This window comes from Phaseolus vulgaris, chromosome 11, assembly GCF_051622355.1.
Source record: "Phaseolus vulgaris cultivar YP4 chromosome 11, ASM5162235v1, whole genome shotgun sequence".
Classification (NCBI taxonomy): domain Eukaryota; kingdom Viridiplantae; phylum Streptophyta; class Magnoliopsida; order Fabales; family Fabaceae; genus Phaseolus; species Phaseolus vulgaris.
Window position 1 is genome coordinate 29,132,592 of NC_143508.1, and position 16,069 is coordinate 29,148,660.

A 16,069-nucleotide genomic window follows, 5' to 3' on the forward strand; every position below is an offset into this window, starting at 1 on the left:
CTATCTTAGCCTCCTCACTCTCATCCATATTAACTCGAATTAAAAGCGTGTCTAGTTGTTTAAAGTAATCATCCACACTTAGCGCGCCTTGATGAAACCGTTGGAGTTTCAACATAAGGTCTTTCCTAAAGTGTGGGGGTACGAATCTAGCGCGTAAACATGCTTTCAAATCGTTCCAAGAGACCACGGGCGGCCTCTTGTGTAGGTCAATGTCCATGAGGTATTGATGCCACCATTGCATGGCATAGTCCAAAAATTCTAAAGAAGCTAACTTAACCCTATGCTCATCCCTAACCCCATTTACATCAAAAATTTGGTCCACCTTAGCCTCCCATCCTAAGTATACATTGGGATCACTATCACCACTAAAACTAGGAAGTTTTACATTTGGAGAACAAGGGCCAGCCACATGTTGGCGCCTCTCTTCATGGTGATGATGTCTTGGCCTTGGATTATCTTCATAATAACCATGGGAGTGCCTTGAAGAATGCCGACTAGGAGGAGGAGTTCTTCTCTCACGGTTTTGATGCATTTCTTCTCGGTTTAACTCCAAACTTTGGAGCCGTGCTTCCATCTTCCTTATCACCTCAAGATAGTGAGCATTGGATTGCTTGGCATTCTTTAAGTCTTCATAAAGGGCTGCCTTTTGTGGTGAGCACGGTTTGGAGGACTCTCCACTAGAGAAATGAGCCATGAGCAGAAAATACACAAAAACAGCAAACAAAAACAGTGAAAGAAACTTGTTAAACAATTAAAAACAGTGAGATATAGGTTGCTGGAAAATGCCCAAGAAAGCACTCAAACCACTCCAAGAAAAAATTCTGTCCTCAACCAAGCCTTGCTTGTGAAATGGAGTAGCTTCAAGTGAAATATGTTACAGCAAACCAACTTACTTAAGAACAAGTCTCCACACAACTTTTAAGAAGAACAAAAAGACAAGCAAGAAAAAGGTGTAAACAATAAAAGCTAAACCAAAAACAGAGAGTAATGTATGACAAACTAGAAAGAATATGAATGAAAGACAATCAAGAAAAATAAGGAACTCAATGAATAAAGAAGGCACACAAAAAGAGTCCTAAAGAAAAGTGCTAGAGTAGATTAAAGAAAACAGAAAACAGCTACTGGAAATGTATTGTTTTTTTTTTTTTAAAGCAAACTGTGCTATGTTTACAGATTTAACTGTACCGATTGAAAGCGAACTGGACTGTGAAAAATTAACCACAGAAACTTCAATGTCTTAACTCAAAAATGGCACTGGAATGAGGTAAAAACAGTAAGCCAATTGAGAGAAATAATTTTTTCAAAATTGCTGCCCAATTACCGTATTCTTTTCGGCAGTATTGTACACTTTTCGTATTTTATTTATCATTTTTTGTGTACTTGGAATTTTTGAGTGATTCTTTTTTCTATGCTTTTGTAACACTTTGAAGTATGTAAATCCAAATTTTCACAAATTTTCAGTGAGCCAATTAATTGCAGTAAATTGAAAACAGTAGCACGTTTGTAAGAAAACAGAGTATCCTATTCAGGAAAGAAAAACAGTAAGATGAACTAGCAAAGACATAATGGAATTTGTGTAAAAGAACTTGTATAGAATGAAGATACAAGCATGAACTCAAATCTAAAAATGAAAATGCACAAAGGATCAAGCAATAAACTAAAAAACAGAAAGTAATACCAAAGCAAGAAACAATCAAAGCAATAAAAGTACTACAAGAAGTAATGACAATTATGGAATAACATGACTAAGACAAAACTTGACATGATTACAAAATTAAAAGACATATAACAAGGTATAACCACAAGTGAAAGGAAGCTTAAGGTCAGCTCTAGGAAGGAGAATGCCATTCCAAAAGAGCAGCCATACTCATATGAACAATGAGTGCTAGAGTCCTTTTCACAAACACATGGTGTAACAAAAGAAAACAGCAAGAAAACTCAAAATAAATCCTAAAACAGAATGGTAAACAACTTGAATTAAAGAGCTCTTGAAAGTAAAGTGCAATACAACTCAAGAATTAAGCAAAAACAAGCCTAGACTCTAGATACCACATGATGTGAATGTAACTACAAGAACACATGATTCTTGACATTCTTAGGAACAACTTGAGCTGGATTTAAAAGGCACTCTACTTTAGAATTGGATCAATGTTCTAAATTCAAGAACTCACCAAAACTAAGCACCAACCAAGACTCATATTGAAGTCCATGTATTGTCAAATTGAATCAAAACAAAAGGAAAGAAGAACAAGAATTAAAACTGGACAGAATTTAAATGATAGCTACTGAACCAAAACAGAATTAAGAACACAATGCTGGAAACACAAAATAAACGGTAGAAAAAGAAGTAAACTCTAGGAATCAAAACTACCGAATGGAAAATTGAAGAAAAGGGAAGAAGAACACTTATAGAATAAGATGCTTGCTGGATTTTGAGAATTGGAAGAAGCCATTCACGCCACTTGGAACCTTGAACCAAGATAAGTGATGGAGTGCCACCACTTGAAGCTCACCATAGCTCACAAGATAAGGCAAAGAAGAGGAAGACTCAAAACTCACAAATTCTCTCCCAAATTGAGTATAGTCTCTCTACTATAAAATTCCAATCTGAATTGTGAAGGACCTAAGCCCTCCTTTTATAGGAGTAAGGGCTGGTCATTTACATAGCTTATTCCCTAAGCTACCCAAAAAACTCCTAAGATCACACCCCCTTACTAAGCTCACTCCCCAAGCTTCTAGAATTTGCTAAGCTAAAGCCTAAAGATGCTTTTACAAAAGAGGTGTCTCATGTTTCCCTCTAAGCACCTTTCTAAACATTATTCTATATTATTTACAATTTAAAAGAAACTATAAAGAGAGATATTTAATATGAAGCCTATTATTTGAGAGTTTGTAGACTTCTTTATCTTTAGGCTTGATCTTCTCTTTGACTTCTTTTAATTTGTGAGAAGACTAGAAGGAAGAACTTCAAATGTGTAGGTGAAAATCCTCTTCCTTCATTAATAAAATCCTCTCCTAGTGGATATCCATCATAAGTCCTAAGCAAATCCTCTGAGGACTGGATAATTCTCTATGATTGTCCATCATTCTGAGGATGATATGTTGAACTAAGTCTGAGTTTAGTCCCCAAAGCTTCTTGAAGTGTTTGCCAGAATCTGGAGGTGAATCTAGGATCTCTATCTGAAACTATGCTGGAGGGTACACCATGTAATCTGACTATTTCATCTATGTAAATCTGGGCCAACTTTCACATGGAGATTCTCAAATCTATAGGTAAGAAGTGTGTCGGCTTGGTCAACCTATCCACTATGAACCAAACAGAGTCATGCTTCCTCAAAGTACGTGGTAAGTGGGTAACAAAATCGATTGAGATACTATCCCACTTCCAAACTGGAATGTCTATATGAATTAACCTACCTCCAGGTCGTTGATGTTCAATCTTTGATTTTTGACAAGTCAAGCAAGCAACTACAAAGTTAGCTACATCATTCTTCATGCCATGCCACCAATAAGACTTCTTGAGATCTTGATACATCTTGGTCATTTTTTAATGTAAACCTAGTTTGCTTTTATGACCTTCAGATAACACTATTTGCTTTATTTCATTATCCTGGTATGCATATTCTAGTCTTAAATCTCAAAATACCATCCACTCCTAAAGAGAAGTCTTTAGCTTATATGAATCCAAATAGAAATGACAATAAAATTGGGAATTTAGGGTTACGGAACGGAATAAATTCAAAACGGTAACAATAGAAACCTGGATAAAGGAAGGCGCCACAAACAAAGTTAGATAAGCATAAGGATGATTGCCAAAACCAACTGATATGAATCCAAATAGAAATGACAATAAAATTGGGAATTTAGGGTTACGAAACGGAATAAATTCAAAATAGTAACAATAGAAACCTGGATAAAGGAAGGCGCCACAAACAAAGTTTGATAAGCCTAAGGATGATCACCACAAGAATTGGTGGATTTTTTATAAGATCGCAAGATGCAGGGAAAAACCCTAGCAGAAAAACACTCTAAAATTGTCAAAAGATTTGTTCCTTTATTCTGAGTTCCAATAGTGTATAAATTACAAGTTTAGCTAGAGGTTTTTTCTTGTTTGTAAGAAAATAAGACGAAACTACAATCCTTATATTTCATGATGCATCATTTGCCCCAGTGGTTAAGTTGATATTTTTCATCTGGTTCTGGGTTGAAAATCCTACTTGAGGCAAAAAAATAATAATATTATTCTATTTTTAAGGATCCAAACATGTTGTGCATGTAATCAACGAAGTCTTTTTAAACTGTGGGCAATTCAACAATTGGGCCTCCAAAATATTAGCCACCTTGTGCTGTAAAGTCTCTTGGGCCTTTTTAAGCCTTCCTCTTGTCATGGGTCCGCCTAAGTCTGGGATGACTTGGTCAAGTTCCTGCTCACTATACCCTTTGGTTCGAATGTCCTCATCATTCCCTTCCTCTTGAGAAAGACTTGAAGTTAATTCCAAAGCTTCATCATCTGCAATAAAAGGAGACAAATCAGACACGTTAAAAGTGTTACTCACATTGTACTTACTTGGAAGATCAATCTTCTAAGCATTGTCATTAATGTTTTCTAACACTTGGAAAGGTCCATCCCCTCTAGGTTGGAGCTTTGATTTTCTCTGTTTAGGGAACCTTTCTTTCCTCATGTGTACCCAAACCCAATCTCCAGGCTCAAAGATTACTTTCTTTCTTTCTTTGTTAGCTTGCTTAGAATAACCTTCAACCTTTTTTCAATTTGTGCTTTGACCTGTTCGTGTAGCTTTCTCACATAGTCAGGCTTAGCCTGTGCATCTTTATGCTTTACAACAGAAACGTTAGGCATAGGTAACAAGTCTAATGGAGTTAAAGGATTTAATCCATACACAATTTCAAATGGAGAACAATTTGTTGTGCTATGAACAGCCCTATTGTAAGCAAACTCAATATGAGGTAAACATAATTCCCAAGCTTTCAATTTTTTTTTTCAAAATAGTTCTAAGTAAGGTACCCAAAGTTCTATTCACTACCTTTGTTTGTCCATCTATTTGGGGATGACAAGTAGTTGAAAACAAAAGTTTGGTACCTAACTTACCCCATAAAATCCTCCAAAAGTGACTTAGGAATTTTGTATCCCTATCACTCACAATACTTCTTGGTAGCCCATGAAGTCTTACTACTTCCTTGAAAAACAAGTCAGCTACATGGCAAGCATCATCAATTTTTTTATAAGGAATAAAATGAGCCATTTTGGAAAATCTGTCAACAACCACAAAAATAGAATCTTTCCCTCCTTGAGTTCGTGGCAAACCCAATACAAAGTCCATTGAAATAACAATCCAAGGGCTATCAGGAATAGGTAAAGGAGTGTACAAACCTTGAGGTTTGACTTTTGATTTGGCCTTTTTACAAGTAATGCAATTTTTACAAAACTTTTGTACATCACGTTTCATGTGAGGCCAATAAAAATGTTCATGCAAAGTGTCCTAGCTCTTTTGAACCCCAAAGTGCCCCATTAGCCCCCCCTCATGTGCGTCTCTTACTAAAAGATCCCTAATGGAACATTTAGGAACACACAATCTTTTCTTCTTAAACAAATAACCATTGTCCTTAAAATAGCCATTGGTACTAAACTTTGTGCAAGCATTATAGATGTCAGCAAATTCAGAATCATGTGGATAAATATCTTTTAAAAATTCAAGACCAAACAATTTTGTTTCAAGAGTAGAAATCAAAACATGTCTTCTAGACAAAGCATCAACCACAATATTTCCTTTTCCTTTTTTATGCTTAATGACATATGGAAATTGTTCTAAAAATTCAACAAATTATTTAATTTGTCTTTTATTTAATTCACCTTGGCATTTCTTTTATTTAATTTTCCTTGGCATTTTAAGTACTTTAAAGACTCATGGTCACTATGAATCACAAATTATTTTTGTAAGAGATAGTGTTGCCATGTTTGTAATGATCTCACTAAGGCATACAATTCCTTATCATAAGTGGGATAGTTTAAGGAACCACCATTTAATTTCTCACTAAAATAAGCAATTGGATGACCTTCTTGCATCACATTTAATTTCAAAAGATTTTGGAAAGTTTGGCAATGCAAGAATGGGGGCATTAGTCAATTCATGCTTAAGGGCGGCAAAGGCTTTTTCCTTTTTTTCTTTCCATTTAAACCCAACATGCTTTTTAACAATCTCATTTAGGGGTGCTGCCAAGGTGCTAAAATTCCTTACAAATCTTCTGTAGAAATTAGCTAGGCCATGAAAGCTCCTAACCTCACTCAAATTTTTAGGGATAGGCCATTCTTAGATAACATTCACATTTTCATAATCTACCTGAACTCCTTTGGCACTTACCACAAAACCCAAGAACACAATTTGTTCAGTACAAAATCTGCATTTATCAAGATTAGCATACAACTTTTCTTTTCTAAGAACATTCAAAACAACACACAAATGTTCCTCATGTAATTCCAAACTAGTGCTATGGATCAAGATGTCATCAAAATACACCACAACAAATTTTCCCAAAAATTCTCTCAAAACATGGTTCATTAATCTCATAAAAGTGCTTGGGGCATTTGTTAGCCCAAATGGCATCACACGCCACTCATACAATCCATATTTTGTTTTAAAGGCAGTTTTCCATTCATCCCCCTCCCTAATCCTAATTTGATGGTAACCACTTCTTAAGTCAATTTTTGAGAATATACAAGCACCGTACAGTTCATCCGATAAATTATCTAACTTGGGAATAAGGTGTCTATACTTGATGGTAATGTTATTGAGTGCTCTACAATCTGTGCACATCCTCCAAGAACCATCCTTTTTAGGAACCAAAATAACTGGAACAGCACAGCGGCTCATGCTCTCTTGTACCCATCCTTTGTTCATCAGTTCTTCTACTTGAGTTTGGATCTCCTTTGTCTCTTGAGGGTTGCTTCTATAAGCTGGCCTATTAGGCAAATATGCTCCTGGAAGAAGGTCAATGTGATGTTCAATTCCCCTTAGGGGTGGGAGTCCTCTAGGAACATCACTTGAAAACACATCTTGGAATTCTTGCAACAAAGAATCAACACTAGGACCTTGCATCCGGAGATCAAGAGATTAACATAACAGTTCTGCAATTATGGATGATGTAAGTTCAAATATTAAAACTTTTATACTTTTGATTTATTAAATATATTAGTACTAACTTATTGAAATTTAGGTATCTTTTTGGATTATGCTTGGATGAGAGGAAACACAACTAATTAACTGATTTGTTATATAGGCGTCATTGGCAACTATTGATCATATATTTTCAAGATCATACCGCTGCATGGTTTTGCTCCTTGCATGAAAACCACCTACCTATTTTAAAAAATTATAGATATGTACGACAGTTTCATTTAACATTTATTATTATTTATACATTATATAATGTTATGTATTCTAACATGAAATCTTATTGATCCGATCGGTCATCGGTAGTCGATGACATCAGCATCAGAGAACCACGTGGACCACTCGCAGGGTGACACGTGGACCAGGTGGCAGAGAGGTAGGGGGACCATCGCCAAGAGAGGTGATCGGTGGTCAGTAGCCAAGTTACGAACGACAGATCAGACGGCAGAGGGGTCGGGGGATAGATCACCCAGAATGGTGATCGGTGGTCAGTAGCCAAGTGACCACCAGCAGACCAGTTCCCAGACTCGCGCCTGAGGGCAGAGCGCGAGTAGCGAATAAACACTGATCAGTCATCGGGTGTATTGTCATCGGGGTCTCGTGTTACACGCAGTTAAACTGGAACTAAGGTTCCCAGTGAGAGCGTTACGCATGGACCTCGCATGAGCACCCCTCAAGGAATCATGCACGAGAGTGGCCTGAGGGAACTAGTAAGCCAGTCGGTGATTGGTGATTCCCTCAACCCATTACGTGCGTGTCATCCCGAAGGGTAAGTCGCCTACGCAGAGAGTGACGTTTGGTGAGTGCGCCTAGACCAGCCACACCCGACGCTCTGCTAAGAGTATGCAATTTACCCAGATAAGAGAAGCATCCTAAGTTACTCCGCAAGGGCGTAACTTAGGCAGACAAAGGGAGGCGCTAGAGCCCTTCCAGTAAGTGACGCGTGTGTGGTTAGATGTGAGTTGCAGGCCTCCACATGTCACCATCTGAGAGGGGCGCGGTCCAGATAAAAGAGCACTCCGTACCGCTAAAGGTACAGACAGGCGCAGCCAAGCACAGGCATGCGCAGACTCTCACGCTCCCCATTGCTGATTCTGAAGGTACGCTGTCTCTGAAAAGCACGACAGGGTTCTGACACATGCCAGAAAAGCATAACAGAATTCTGTTATGCCCAGAAACAGGGAAAGAGAGATAAAAGGAGGAACCAGAGGGAGAGTGAGGGGGAGGAGGGAGGAGAAGAAAAAGAGAGTGCAAGTTTTTCTCAGATACACATTTTTACTAAGTTTCCAGTTTCTGGTGGTTCTGTTGAACTAACTTGATCGTCGGAGTGCAAACGGCCGCTAGAGGCGCCGTCTGTGTATTTTGCAGGTCACATTTGGAGATCCAAGAGAAGGTTCTGAGGGTGATTCTGCAGGAGACGCAGTCGCGTGGACAGGGCAGAGAGTGCTACGAAGCGATTCCTCCACGTTCGAGTTGCCGGCAGGATCATTTGGCGCCCACCGTGGGGCCCGAGTGAATCGTTGTCCCATATATACCACAGTTTTAAAGCTCACCAGAGTTTTATCAGTTCCTCTGATAGAGAAGATGCCTAGAAACAGACAACCATCACCCGCGCCATCCGCTGATGAAGGAGCTGTGACAATGGCGCAGGTCCTGGAAATGGTGCGCACGCTGCAGGATAACGCAGCAGCGTCGAAAGTCGAACAAGAAAGGATGCAGACGGAGTTGGCCGCGTCGCAAAGCAGGAACGACGAACTGAATCGTGTCAACGAAGAGTTGAGAAGAACGCTGCAGGCGCAGAGGGAGCACGTTGTTGACGAAAGGGTGTCTGGGCATCCTTCACCTCCAAGGGCATTTCCCATGCCATTCTCCCCTGAGATTATGGGAACCATGGTGCCTTCCAACCTGGTGGGGGTAAAAGCGTCGTTCAAAGGGGTAGAAGACCCGGAGGCGCATCTGACGGCATTCCACACCCAGATGATGTTGTCTGGGGGCTCAGACGCTGTATACTGCAAGATGTTCATGAGCACACTGAGCGGAATCGCCATGGAGTGGTTCGTGAGTTTACCGGAAGGGCATATCACGTCGTTCTCTCAGTTCTCGAAGCTCTTCATTGAACAATACATCGTCAACAAGGCGCCTGCAGTGGTGTCCTACGACCTGTTCGACGTACGCCAATACCAGGGGGAGTCGCTGAAAGACTACCTCAACCGTTTTGGAGCTCAAGTGGTTAGACTACCCAGCAAAGATGAAGACATGCTTGTGCACGCGTTTAAGAAGGGAGTGCTGCCTGGCCCTTTCAGTGAGTCTCTCATCAGGAGCCATCCCAGCACCTTTGCAGAGATCCGACGGCGTGCGGTGGCGCACATAGCGGCAGAAACAGAAGTTTCTGAGAAGAGGGGAAGTGCTGCACCACCCAGACCGCGTGGAGGGCAAGGAAAACCGCAGCAAGCGAGGGTGCATGAGGCCAAAGAGGGGAAGAAGGTGCGGGAAAAACCTCGTCCCTATGCACCAGGCAAAGACCAGAGTAAGGGGCGTGCAAGGGAGAATAACGCGCCCCCAAGATACAACTTCATGGTGGGGTTGGCGGACCTCATCGCCCTTCCTGCCGTAGCAGCAAGACTACGAGTACCAGAGAAGACAGACAAGGTACTCGGAAGGAAAAAGAATGAATGGTGTGAGTTTCATCAGGCCTTTGGACATACACTTCATTCCTGTTTGGCGCTGGGACACCAACTGGCAGAGTTGGTGAAGTCTGGGTTTCTAGCAGATTACCTGCGTGAGCCACAGGGTGATCGCGCGTCAGGATCCCAAACTGGAGAGCAACAGCATGAAGTCCCTGTGCATGGGGAAGTGCAGACGATCGCTGGAGGCTTCTCTGGTGGGGGATGCACAGCTTCACAAAGAAGGAGATACACTCGATCTGTGATGGCGGTAGATGCAGTGGATGAGAGTCATTACCCTGAGGTGGACATCGTCTTCAGGAAGGCTGACCTACGAGACGTTGTCCCACACGACAACGACCCTGTGGTCATTTCTCTCATCACAGCAGGAAGACGAGTGCATAGAGTACTCGTGGATCAAGGAAGCTCGGCGGATGTCATGTTCTGGCCAACGTTCAACAAGCTACAGTTGTCCCCTGATCAGTTGAGACCGTATACTGGTTGTCTCTACGGTTTCGCAGGGGACCAGGTAGAAGTGCGGGGATACATCGAGCTGAGGACAACGTTCACCGACGGAACGGCAGCCCGCACGGAAAGGATAAAGTACCTGGTGGTGAACGCCCCTTCCGCGTACAATGTCCTGTTGGGGAGGCCAACGCTCAATAGACTGGGCGCAATACCATCGACAAGGCATATGAAGTTGAAGCTGCCGTCGATGGAAGGGGCCGTGATAACCATCAAATCGGATCAGGCTGAGGCAAGACGCTGTTATGAGAACAGTTTGAAACAAAAAAGAAGTGTGTGCCACGTCACCACAAAACCACCACCAGGCGTGCGCGGAGAGCGATTGGCGGTCAGGGAGACACAAGGCACGATCACTCCTCGCGAGTCAGGGATCGCGAGAGCGGTCATTGCCAGTGAGAGGAGGCCCCACCCAGCTGAAGGATGGGTCGAGGTGGACATCAGGGGAAGAAAATTCAAGCTGGGGGGATCCCTCGTTGAAGAAGAGCGAAGGCTGATCATGGATGTGATCGAGGAGCACATGAATGCCTTTGCATGGTCATCATCCGACATGCCAGGAATCGACCCCGATTTCCTCTGCCATCGTCTATCAATGGACCCCATGGTTCGACCGGTGCGACAGAGAAGAAGGAAATTCAACGAGGAGAAGAGGAAGGTGATCCACGACGAAGCGCAGAAGCTCCTTGTCGCAGGGCATATCAGAGAAATCCAGTACCCCGAGTGGCTAGCGAATGTGGTACTGGTGCGGAAGGCAAGCGGCAAATGGAGAATGTGCGTGGACTTCACTGACCTCAATAAGGCCTGCCCCAAGGATTCTTTACCCAGTATAGATGCTCTAGTCGATAGCGCCTCGGGGGGAAAGCTACTCAGCTTCTTGGACGCTTTCTCAGGGTATAATCAGATCAGGATGCACCCAATGGACGAATGCAAGACCGCGTTTATGACGGAACGGTCTTGCTACTGCTACAAGGTCATGCCATTCGGGTTGAAGAATGCGGGGGCTACCTACCAGCGGCTCATGGATAGGGTGCTCTCGCCCATGCTGGGAAGGAACGTGCACGCCTATGTAGATGACATGGTGGTTACGTCCCAAGAGAAGAAGCATCATGCAGCTGATCTGGAAGAGCTATTCACCACCATTGCCAAGTATGGGCTGAAGCTCAACCCTGAGAAATGCATATTCGGTGTAGAGGCTGGGAAGTTTTTGGGCACCCTCTTAACAGAGCGAGGAATCGAAGCTAACCCGGAGAAGTGTGCGGCGATCGTGGCGATGAGGAGCCCAACGACGGTGAAGGAGGTGCAGCAGCTCACCGGCCGCTTGGCAGCACTGTCCCGGTTTATGTCTGCTGGTGGGGAGAAAGGTCACCCATACTTCCAGTGTCTCAAGCGCAACAGCAGATTTCTCTGGACGCAGGAGTGCGAGGAGGCCTTCATTAAGTTGAAGGGATATCTGGCAAGCCCACCAGTCTTGCGAAAGCCCCAGGTAGGCATCCCTCTCCGTCTATACTTTGCTGTTACGGAGAGGGCAGTCAGTTCAGTCCTGGTGCAAGAGCTGGACCAGGCCCAGAGGCCTGTTTATTTCGTCAGCAAGGTGCTGCAAGGCCCTGAAACCAGGTACCAGGCCCTCGAGAAGGCTGCTCTAGCGGTGGTATTCTCAGCCAGAAGACTCAGGCATTATTTCCACAGCTTCACAGTGGTGGTTATGACTGATCTGCCTATCCAGAATGTATTGAAGAAACCTGATGTGGCAGGAAGGATGGTCAAGTGGGCAGTGGAATTATCGGAATTCGATATTCAGTACGAGCCCCGAGGACCGATCAAGGGGCAGGTGTTCGCGGACTTCGTAGTCGAGCTATCATCCATCGCGACACCTGCAGAAGGGCTAGATTTTCGATGGGTGTTATCGGTGGATGGCTCCTCTAATCAGCAAGGAAGCGGTGCTGGGGTCATCCTGGAAGGGCCAAACGGGGTACTGATTGAGCAGTCCCTCCGTTTCGCCTTCAAAGCTAGCAACAATCAGGCGGAGTACGAGGCCCTGATCGCGGGAATGTTGCTAGCAAGGGAAATGGGAGCAAGAAATCTGCTGGCCAAGAGCGATTCGTTACTGGTCACCGGGCAGGTTACCGGGGAGTTCCAAGCAAAGGACCCCCAGATGGCAGCCTACCTGGAGTATGTGCAGCTCCTGAAGACGTCTTTCGCCGAGTTTGAGTTAGTGCATGTACCAAGAGAGCAGAACGCCCGAGCAGACCTGCTTGCCAAGCTGGCCAGCTCAGGCAAAGGGGGGAAGCAGAGGACTGTCATTCAGGAGACCCTGAAGGTGCCGCGCGCGTTCGTATCAGACAACCAGGTGCTTCATGTATACAAGTCAATGGAGCGTCTAACGATCGGTCATCGGTCGTTGACTCAAGAGACGCTGAGAGCGCCGAGGGTGAGATCGCGACCCTCAAAGATCGGTGAGTTGATGGAGGTCCACGCGGAGAAGGAACCCCATACCTGGATGACGCCATACCGGCTATACTTAGAAGATGGTGTGCTCCCGCTCGATCTGGCAGAGGCCAAAAGAATAAAGAGGGGTTCAAGTAAGTTTACTCTCATAGATGGAAGCCTATTTAGATTTGGATTTTCTCACCCTGTGCAGATCTGTGTACACGGCGAGCAGTGCACCAGACTCATGTCTGAGCTGCACGAGGGGGTGTGCGGAAGCCATGTGGGTGGTCGCGCTTTGGCAAGTAGAGTACTCCGCGCGGGGTACTACTGGCCGAAGCTGAAGGAGGATTGCATAAGGTTTGCTCAGCGATGCAAACAATGTCAGCTGCATGCAGATTGGCACAAGGCGCCCCCTGAGGAGTTGAGGTCCATCCATAGCCCGTGGCCATTCCATACATGGGGGATTGACATCCTAGGACCTTTTCCCCTGGCGACAAGGCAGATGAAGTTCCTCATTGTGGCCATCGAATATTTCACTAAGTGGGTGGAGGCAGAGCCAGTTGCACACATCACTGCACAGAAAGTCGAACACTTCGTCTGGAAGAACATTGTCTGCCGCTTCGGAATACCCAAGAGGCTGGTTTCTGACAATGGCACCCAGTTCACCAGTCATCAGTTGAGAAAGATGTGTGAAGAGCTAAAGATACAACAGGTTTTCGCATCAGTGGAGCACCCACAAACAAATGGGCAGGTGGAGTCAGCAAATCGAGTGCTGCTCAGGGGGCTGAAGCGGAGGCTAGACAAGGCCAAAGGAGGCTGGGCAGAGGAGGTCCCCAGAATTGTGTGGTCTTACCACACCACCCCACAGTCCAGCACCCATGAGACACCCTTCAGCCTTGTCTATGGGACAGACGCCATGATTCCTGTAGAGATACAGGAGAGCTCCCCCAGATTTTTGAACTTCATTGCTGAAAAGTCCAATGAAGAGCGTAAGGTGAATCTAGATTTGCTAGACGAAGTGCGAGAGGAGGCCAGAGTCAGTGCTGAAGCCGTGAAGAGAAGAGTAGAGCGGAGGCACAACTCTAAAGTGAGGCCCAGGCGCTTCTGGGAAGGTGATCTGGTGATGAGAAAGGCGCATCAGAATGACATGCAGAATAAGTTATCCCCGAAGTGGACAGGCCCGTACAGAGTGGTGGAGACATTAGAGAACGGAGCCTATCGCCTAGAGACTTTGGAGGGAGGAGCAATCCCCAGAACGTGGAACGCCACCCATTTAAAATTTTATTTCAGTTAAAATTGTACGGTAATGGCGTTCTCACGCTAAAAGGCACATGCTTTGTTTGTGGTGGAAACAGTTGAACAGACAAGGGTGGCACTCTTTTCCCTAAAGAGGGTTTTTAACGAGGCCACCCAATTAGAGAAAAATTTCCAGCATATAAAGTGTTCTCAAGTATTAAGGTTAAAATCCTCCTTGCCCCAGGTGCAAGTGCAGGTGATTGGTTAGGCCCTACTTGCCCTAGGCGCAAGTGCTGGCACCGATCTGAGTCTTCCTCACCCCAGGTGTGAGCGCAAGCAGAAAGGTTTGAAAGGCCAGGGATGCTAGTAAGACCAAGAGAAGGAAAGGAAAGGTTTTGACAAAACGTCCTTACCCACTTGGCATGCACCAATATTGGCCCAGTAAAACTCTCAGTCAGAAAACCTTTCTCACCCCAGGAGTGAGACAGGGAGTGAGCGACTCAACCCGCCAAAGGGTGATGACCTCGGGGAAAGGGAAAGGGGTTAGCGAGAAACACTTCCTCTTCCCCAAGATGAGGCCTCACTTTGAGCAATCGATGTCAAGGTCCTTTATGCACTTAGCGCTAGAGCGGCAGAGAAAGCTAAGTAAGGACTAAAGAGCGATCACCGATGAGTCGTCAGTAATTGGCTAGTAGTACAAAGCAGCGCACGAGAACTGTCAAACACCAAGCTGAGGGAACAGCCATTCGAGATCAAGCAGATCGTGCTAAGCCTGAGTTGGTTAACACTTAGTCGCGCGCAAAGAGTAAGAGAAGCAGATCGCGCTAAGCCTGAGTTGGTTAACACTTAGTCGCGCGCAAAGAGTAAGAGAAGCAGATCGCGCTAAGCCTGAGTTGGTTAACACTTAGTCGCGCGCAAAGAGTAAGAGAAATAGATCGCGCTAAGCCTAAGCTGTTGACACTTAGTCGTGTGCGAAAGGAAAGGTAAAGCCCAAGATCGCGCTGAACCTAAACTAGCTAATAGTTAGTCGCGCACATAAAGGTAAGTGGAGTCCAAAGAAAGTACAAAGGAAAATCGAGCAATTGAAACCAAGGTATATCACCAGAGATGTTCATACAATTGTCAGTTACAAAGAGTTGAATGGTGCAGAAACATAAGGTTACAGAATGAAACTTTGTACAGAAGAAGTCAAAATTACAAAAGGAAGAGATTCAGGGAGTAGGAGGCCTAAGTTTCCCATCTACTACCGAGTGATGAATGCTGAATTGCACAAGGTCCAGTTCTGGAAGGACGCAGCGGACTTGCTCGAGCGCCAGCTCGAATCCATCAATGAGGGAATCGACGCCCACGTTCATCAAGTCCTCTTTCTCCGCCTCCAGACTTCGCCTCGAAGCCTCTGCAGCATCCCTCTGCGTGGTAAGGGTAGCAAGGGAGGAGGCAGCTTCAGACAGCTTGCCCACTGCCTCCTCAAGCTTCTTTTCGGCGGCAGCAGTTGCCTCCTTGGCGGCCTTGAGCATCTCCACCCGCTGAGAATCCTGTTGGCGTAGGGAGGAGTTCTCAGCCTGTAACTCCTCCACCATCTGACTCCGTTCGAGCAAAGAGGAATTCTCAGCCTGTAACTCTGCCACCTTCCAGTCCAGAGGACCAACAGTCTGCCCCATCAAGATCTCCATCTTGATGGTCTCCTGGACCTGCAGCAAGTACTCCCTCCTGGCCTTCTCCACCATGCCTCGCATCAGCTCGACAGACCCCTGAGCGGCTTCAAGGTCACTGTGCAGCGACTCGTTGTCGTGCTCAAGTTCCTTCACCCTTTTCTCCAGGGCTTTCTGCTTGCGATGCTGGGTGGAGAACTCCAGCGAGAGCACCACCTGCTTGGCAAGGTGTGCGTCTATCTCCTCCCCGCTCCAGTCGACGAGCTCCCCATTGCTGATGTGCTGTCGCACCATGGAGATAACTCTACTGAAGTTCTCATGGTTGGCTCCAGTGTTGCTTGGGCGCGAGCCAGACCCACCATGTTCAGCATTGGCGGTGGAG

At 44.9% G+C, this 16,069-nt stretch overlaps 1 pseudogene; it reads right to left on the minus strand.

The window, feature by feature from the left end:
* Positions 1 to 4,250: 4,250 nt before the first annotated feature.
* LOC150023157 (uncharacterized) lies at positions 4,251 to 4,976 on the minus strand (annotated as a pseudogene).
* Positions 4,977 to 16,069: the final 11,093 nt, after the last annotated feature.